The 8,177-nt window shown below is 29.0% G+C and overlaps 1 pseudogene; it reads left to right on the top strand.

Annotated features, from left to right (window-relative positions):
* The first annotated feature begins 448 nt into the window (after positions 1-448).
* On the top strand, positions 449-7,871 carry LOC149512911 (large ribosomal subunit protein uL30y-like; annotated as a pseudogene).
* Positions 7,872-8,177: the final 306 nt, after the last annotated feature.

Below are 8,177 nucleotides of genomic sequence, written 5' to 3'. Positions count from 1 at the left end.
TTCTTGACATTCTTCACAATTATCGATCATTTTTGTTGTCATTTCACTCATGTAAGCAATCTACCATATTTGAACAACTTGATTGATCTTTTCCCTTTCTGTTAAGATTAATTCATTTTTAGTTTTAGTTTTTTTATCATTTAATTTCAAATATAAAAATATATACTAGCTCCCTTTCATAATCTCATGCAATTTATTGTACATTTTTTAGGTTAAAATACTATGCCAAAACAAGCCAGTAATTGAATTCTTCTATTTAAGGTTTCCAATATGTGATTTTTCCTTTTATTTCATAGCCTTTTTAATATAATTCCTTTTTTGAATGAAACTTGGTTTAACTATAGAATATGTATTGAGTTTTTAAAATTTTTGTTAGTAAGATATTAAGGTTTTTTTAAGAGAATGAAGCACTCAATCTCGAATTAGAGCTTCTACAATGAGAGTGAAAATGAGGAATATGATGAGAAAGTGTTTAACAGACATGAAGGTGAAGATGATGGAAACAAATATGATACTTTTGATTATTCAACTGAAAACCAGCAGCATAACAAACCCAATTCCTACAATACTTCATGGCCTCAAAGTTACAGGTAATATTTTTTTATATCTTTACATAATTTAATACTTCTATGTAAAACTTTGCTTTCTTTTAATAACTTTCATTTGTTAAGTCTTATAGTCATAGCAACCTGAATTATGATAAGAAGTAAGAACCGCCAAGTTAAAAATATTTTAATTTTTTCTTAACTATTGAAAAAACAGAAGAGGAATGAAGAATGGGAACTTGCCAAAAAGTAGGAGTTTAAAATCTCAAGGAAGAAGAAATTCGAGAACCAAGTAAGCAATTTCATAATTTACACAATTCTCATTTAATTTGATATTTTATTGAATCGAAAAGTTTTAATGTGAATGATTTTAATCTTGGTTTTTTTTTCTTGATTTGTATTATATTGAAACACACATGTTTTGGTGGCTTTATTAAAGTCCACACAGAGTTGAATAGCCTTTCAAGCCATGACTAATAATTTTATGGCTATAGGGTGGACCTGTAAGTTTTCTTCATCAATCTAGCATTACCTAAAATGTGAGATAAATATTGTTTAAAATTTCTCTTAGATGTTTCATTTTGAAAAGTTGAGGCTTAGGTTTCTGAATTCTGATTAATTTTCAGTTTTGTTTCAACTTTAAAATTGCTTCCATGTTTGTATTCTTCTCAATATAAGGTGCCTCAAGCGTTGGAACTAAAAACTTTCAGGAGATTAGGCCATTAGACACCAACTTAAAGCTAAGAAATTTCACTTGGTTAAAAATTGTAAATCTTTTGTTAGTGGTTAGTCAGCCATAATTTAATTTGCTACTTTAATCTCAATACAAAAAAAAAAAAAAGGTATTTGTAATTTTTTTAGTTTTAATGGAATTTAATGATTTTGATGTGATATAGGACAACCCAATTGGAATAGGATATAACTATATGGATGATACAAAGTTGTTGTTAAAAACTAATGATGAATCAATAACTGATTTAACTACTTTGCTAATGGAATTATTTAATACAAATGAAAGCCTCTAGAAGAGTCATTTGTATACTATGGCAAAGTCTTATGGAAGAAAATTTGTAGTCACTGCCTGATTATCAATTCTAAAAGTTATTAAAGCTAGAAATTTAAAGCTAAAACTTAGAGGTAAACAACTGCTTAAGGAAATGCTTGACTTTGCTTTTTTTAGAGAAAGGAAAGACTCTGTTTTGTATAGAAAATAGATTTTCTTACGACATAGTCACGTGAATTTAAAGTTTTGAACTATAAGAGTTGCCTTGAGAAATAGTTGAATCTCCCCGAAAGTTTTTATGTTAAATGGCTTCATTTAAATTGCTAAATCCCTAGTATATTTAATTTGGCAATAGATTTTGAATTGAATGCTTGCATTGGTATTATCTAAAGATTTTCTTTCAATCTAGATCTATAGTTTTCTTAAGGGCCTTTTCTCAAGAATGTTTCGCAACTAGATAATTATGGCTTGAAAAATTTAAACAAAGTATGAGACTCAAGTAAATGTGCTTATCTATTTGTATTTATATAAATTTGTTTTTATCAAATCCTAAAAGCATCTAAGTTGTATTATGTGGTCTATAAGCATCAAGAAAAAAAGTTGATTCAATTGAAGCAAGAGGCAAAGTTGAAAAAAAAGTTTTATGTCAATCTAGAAGCTAAGCTTTTATTTATCATTCGAATCCGTTGGTATGTGTTTATTATGACATTTTATTGGTTTATGAATATAAATTCTAGATAATAACATGTTGTGAATCTTTGTTCAGTATCAATGCCATGCATTTTAAAACAAAAAAGATCTTACAACTCTTACGATTAAGATAGGTAGCTTACTGATTCTTTTCCAAAACTAAGGAGAATATATGGGTTATAAGAATCAATATCCCATATTTCCCTTTGTGTATATAATATGTTTGCATGAAATAAATTTCCCTTTGAAGGGTTAGATATGTGTTAAGATATCTAGTTGAAATAACCTTGCTCTTTTGATATTTTAATGTCAGTATTCATGTACTGGTGTTTAAGATATTTTGTTTAAAATTCAATTATAGTGTGTTGTTTGTATAGTTTAAAGTTATTGAAACTTTGAACAATTTGTCATTTTGATAATGTAACTCAAAATTAAAAGTTAATGCAATAAATTTTTAGCTATTGTGAACTTATTATCAAACTTGCACGTTTTGGTATGATGCTACACTGTCATGGTAATTATGGGTCTTTCTTCCTAACATTATAGGAAAATGGTGGTTGTTAATGTATTGAGAATTATTTAATACTTCTCTAATAAATAATTAAAATTTAAATCTAAATTGTTGTGTTTGCTTTTAACAAATATAGATTTTGAATGGTGTTTTTCTTAAAGTGAACAAGGCAACAATGAACATGCTTCACCTGGTTAAACCTAATGTGACTTATAGGCATGTTTTATTTTCTTGCTTCCTTGCTTTTCTTTTAATATTTTATATACTTATAATATCTTATTTTTCAGTAATGTATATTTCTACATACCATAATCTCAAGAGTGTGAGGTAATTAATTTACAAAATAGGTTATGGAAAGTTGAACAAGCAAAAAGTTGCTTTGACTAACAATGCAATCATCGAGCAGGTCTGCATCTTTTGCATTTATAGAGTTTCATGTTGATGTTGAACATTTACTAAGCGCACTTTTTTTTGTGCTGAACATTTATAGACCCTAAATCCAATTCTAGAAACAACCAGCAAAACATTAAATAAGAAAACAATAACTACTCTGATTTCCTTTTCCAATCCCAACCATAGCCTACCACTTCTTTGTCAAGCATGTTTCTATCATCAACCAACACAATTCAAATAATCTGTAATCATTTTCAATTAATTTGAGTCAAAATTTTCTTTTCAGTCTTCTAAAGATTTTTTTGACATATTAATTTTTAGGCACAACAACAAGCTTGGAGTTTTTTTTAATATACAAAACAAGATGATTTTCCCTCAAGAAAGAGCATGGTAAAACCTGAATACACCCAGATGCAAAACTTTTGCCTTGAGATTGCCAATATTCAAAGCAACAATGGCTTTCAATCATATCATAGCAATTACCAACAATAATCTTAGTCAATTAAAGAGAGCAAGAAATGTATTTTTTACTTTTATTGTTTGTCTTCTAGGTATTAGTGGATTGCTTTAATTCTTACATAATACTTTGTGTTTCAATCTAGATAAAAGGTAATCCATGGATCATGGATTCATGGTTCTACTTTATTATGCCTTAAAAAAAAAAGCACTTGCAATACCCTATATTATTACATGTGTAACATAGATTACTTTTGTTCAGGTGAGTTATATTGTCTATATATCAAAGAAAGAAATATATATCATAAGACTTGAAATTGGTGCTATGTGAGGCATTTGATTGTCAATATTTCAAAATATGTCATAGGACCTGAAATTGCGATTATGTGAGGCACTTGATTATTAATATTCCAAACAATCTACAATCATCTTTGGAAAAAAACTGGACATAAAAATAAGATTGTTGAATGCTACATTCCATAAATGCCTTATTTAACTCAATTATGGTAAACAAAATCTCACTTAATTATCTAATACCTATTAAAACATTGTCAACTTGAAAAGTTTAATTTGATCAATCTCAGTAAGACATAAATTCTAGATACACTGAATCGACTATAAGCATGTATTAAAAAGAGTAAAGTTTGAGTACGTCTAGATCATAATAATGGAAAAACCTGTAACATTTATTGTCATAACGTATAGATCCGTGAACTTACCGCTAGACATAGATTAAAGGAGTTGCCACCAATCTTTTTAGTTTAGGTGTGATTGGCCACCTGATTGAATCTGATCCACTAAACCAAATTTAGATTCAGGATTATGGTTACATGTGAAAAATGTTATAGCACTCCCATAATGCCCATCCAAAAGATGGTACCAATATGATTCTAAATTATCCAAGCCTTAAATATGTTTGTGATTTGCCAAAATATTTAACATTGAAAATTAATCTTAAAATTATCCCAATAATTTGGTAGCAGCTTAGGATAATTCTCTCACCTTATGAGTATTCATAGAGAATAATATCCCATTCTGAAAAGGCTCCATTGTTGAATTTATTAATGCATTTTATTCAAAAAAAAAATAGTAAAGTCCTCTAATAGTTTGGCAGGATTTACTTAAAGGTAGATCTCCCAATAGTTTAGTGAAATTTTATTTGAAAATATTTATAAAACTTTTATTCTTTTGAAAAAGTTCATTAAATCTTTCAATAATTTGATAAGACTTAATTTAGGAAGCAATCTTCTAATAGTTTGAAGGATAAAAATTATTTTTTATTTTTTCAAAACTTATTTATTTTTTAAAAAACTTATTTATGAAACTTCTCAATAGTTTGGTGGATTCTATAAAATTTAAATCCATGAAAATTTTTTAATAGTTTGATAGGATTCATGAATTTATTTGAAAATATTTTTTTTTTACTTTTTTTTGTTTTCTAGAAATAAAAATAAATTTTCGTAAAATATTTAATAAATAATAAGTTACTCAATAAAAATAAATAAATAACAAAAATCAGTAAAATAAAATAAAAACTCAAAATAAAACAAAAAAACTCAAAATATAAAATAAATAAAAATAAAATCAAAAAATAAAAATAAAAAAAGAAAAGCCTACAATCAAATAAGTCAGAGCGCTAGTCAGCACATGGGTCAACAGGTCACGCATGGGTCCAGAACCCTTAAAACATTATTTTTTTGGGTTGCTATAAAGGCCAACCTTCCCTGTTTTTCCTTAAAAGGTATATATTCTTTCTCTCTCGAAACAAAAAAATTTTCTAATTTCTCTTTAGAATAACCCAGAAATTCAATCAAAAACTGAAAATCTTCATTGGTTTTTGGAAAAATTGCCAGAATACCATTAAAAAATTCAAACCTTGTTGGAAAATTTAACCGAAAAATTCAAAGTTCATCCCAAAAACCCAATTTTTCTAAAAAAATCTAAAAAATTTTCATATTTTCCTAGTTTTTCCATATCCCTTCAGAAAATCCCCAAAATTTCAATCTTAACCCCAGAAATCCAAAACCAAGTTCGGAATTCCTAAAAATTTAAAATTAAACCCCAAAAACCTTACTGCCAAGAAACCTTTTTCCAGAGTTACGACCACCAGATTTTCTCACCCATTCACCATGTGTCTATTCAATCGAACATTATTCAATTTATAGGCAGTCCTCAATCAATTTAAAGATCGAACAGAATCAATCGAAGTTTGAATCCTATGATTAGATTCCGCTCGAACTTGATATTAAGCCTAATTCTTTGCTGATTTGTTTGAACTGAATAAAAATCCCTTGATTTGGTTCTGATTGACCCTTTGATTGGGTAGATTGAATTCAATTCCAGATTTCAATTTCTTTAATCGTCGGTTAAGGAGGAAGGAATGAAATAATAATAATAATAATAATAATAATAATAATAATAATAATAATAAACTTTAATAGTAATGATATAATATAATACAATATAATATTCTGTACTATAACATATCCTATACTAATATACCATATTGTAATAATATATTGTACTAATAATAAATATAAGAATGATAATAATATAATAACAATATACTATACTATAGTACTAATAATACAAAAATAATAATAATAATGAAACTCGATCTCGATTGGCCCCAAACATAGATGAATGTCTACATTTATTTTTGTGGAGATGTCATTAGCTATAGATAGTTTTGAGTGCCCTCAATTCTCTAATATCTGTTATTGCATGTCTAAATTAAATCTAAATAGTCTTTTGCATATGCCAATTTAGATGTATGGCTTATCTTAGACATAATTTACATAACTTATGTTTGTTGTGGTTGCATTATTGTTTCAACCTTATGATAATCTACAGTTTAAGCTAATGAAACCTATGAAGAAACATGGATACATATTTTTTTTATTATACATTTTTAATGTTTAAACTAATATATAATTGTATTTTACTTGCGCAAGCGAAATGCGGGTTTGAAATCTAGTTATTATTATATGAGTAACTTCAGCCTAATTATTCTTGACTCTGCCACTCAATTGTTGAATCTGTAAATTTATTGTTAATGATTGGACTAAAATATCTAAGTTTGGCTCAGCGGCATGGGGTAATGGCATTTAGGAGGGTTTTTCTGAGTTGGAGGTATATTTCCTTCCTCCAGTTAAGGTAAGTCCTGTAGCTAGTAAAATCGGGTGACATAAAAGTAAGATAAAGTAGAACAAGAGACATAAAAAAATTCTCTAAGTTTGGTGTTACTTTCAATTTAAGATTGGACCGGTTGACTCTTTAAAAACCAAGCCCATGCCCGCCAACTGATCCATTTTTATTTGATAATAGATTTTTTTAAAAAAATTATATTAATATATTAATATATAATATTTTTTACTATTATTATAGAATTCAATTGGAGTGTTTTGGGGCTGAAAATTTGTGGTGAGATGTGTTTTGGTGCTGTAAGAAAGTTGTGGAAGAATTGGTGCGTTGTTGGGGACTGTTATATAGCTTGGTATTCTGTTGAGACGTTAAGATGCATCAAAGAGGGGCTGTTGAATGTATTGATTGGTTTTGACGAGGAATGCCTATTCATCTTGGGGTTTTTCATTAAGGATGGGTAGTGCTATATAAGTTGGGTGGATTAGGGGTGTTTTAGACGACGTGAAAAGGAGTTGAAATCCTGTTTTCAGATTTTAGACTTGTCTGCTGCAGTTATGGCCAGTTTTTCTGTTTTTCTTTGATCTTGGAGTCCTCTGTTGGATGGTAGTGATTAGTTGCTTGGAGGCATCTAGTTTTGATATGTTATTGGGTTATGACTAATGGGTGTAGTTCATCACATCTTTACTTTGGAGGACTCGTTTCTTGTAATGCCTTGATGCTAAATGGTGACTAACTAGAAATGAGTTGGCCACATTTGCATACTAAACCTGAGTGAGAGATTCGGCCCGTAAGCACCTAACTTTTCTAAACTTCTTAGCCTTTGTTTTATGGATTATTCTTTTCACTTATTAATCTTCCCTAGTAATTAATGATTTCATATGTATCAGCCGGACGTAAGCCAGGAAAAGTAGAGTACAGTGGTGTTCATACAGACTCAGATGGGAACACTAGAGGTTTATTTTACGGTTGGTTGGGGGAACAGGAATCCGATGTGGTGGTGATTTTGGCCATCAAGACTGCAATCCAAATGTTTTCTTATTCACCTTGGCTGAAAAAGTGTGCTCTAGTCATGGAATCAGATATCAAGGTAGCTGTTGGTTGGGCATGTAACAAACACTCCAGACCATAGAATCAATGGCAGATTTTTGTCGACAGGAAACCATTGGTGAGGTGGAATTTGTAAATACATATAGAGGCCAATTGCTTTGGCGACTCCTTGCCAAGAATGGTCATTGATAGTCCTAATCTATTTCATGCTTGGCTGTAATTGGATGAGATTATCCAAGTAGAAAATGTGCAGATGCTGGAAAAATATGTCTAGCAGGGGAATACTTGGAGTAACAGATTTTTTAATCAATAAAATTACTTTGGCTGAGAAAAAAAATTAATGATTTCATCATTTTATCTTAGAAATTATTAATTTATAACATTTACT

The sequence above is a fragment of the Durio zibethinus genome, chromosome 21 (assembly GCF_047325235.1).
Source record: "Durio zibethinus cultivar Kanyao isolate XHJ-2024 chromosome 21, ASM4732523v1, whole genome shotgun sequence".
NCBI classification, from domain to species: domain Eukaryota; kingdom Viridiplantae; phylum Streptophyta; class Magnoliopsida; order Malvales; family Malvaceae; genus Durio; species Durio zibethinus.
Note: the sequence above shows the minus strand (reverse complement) of the source record. Positions and strands in the feature narration are given on the sequence as shown.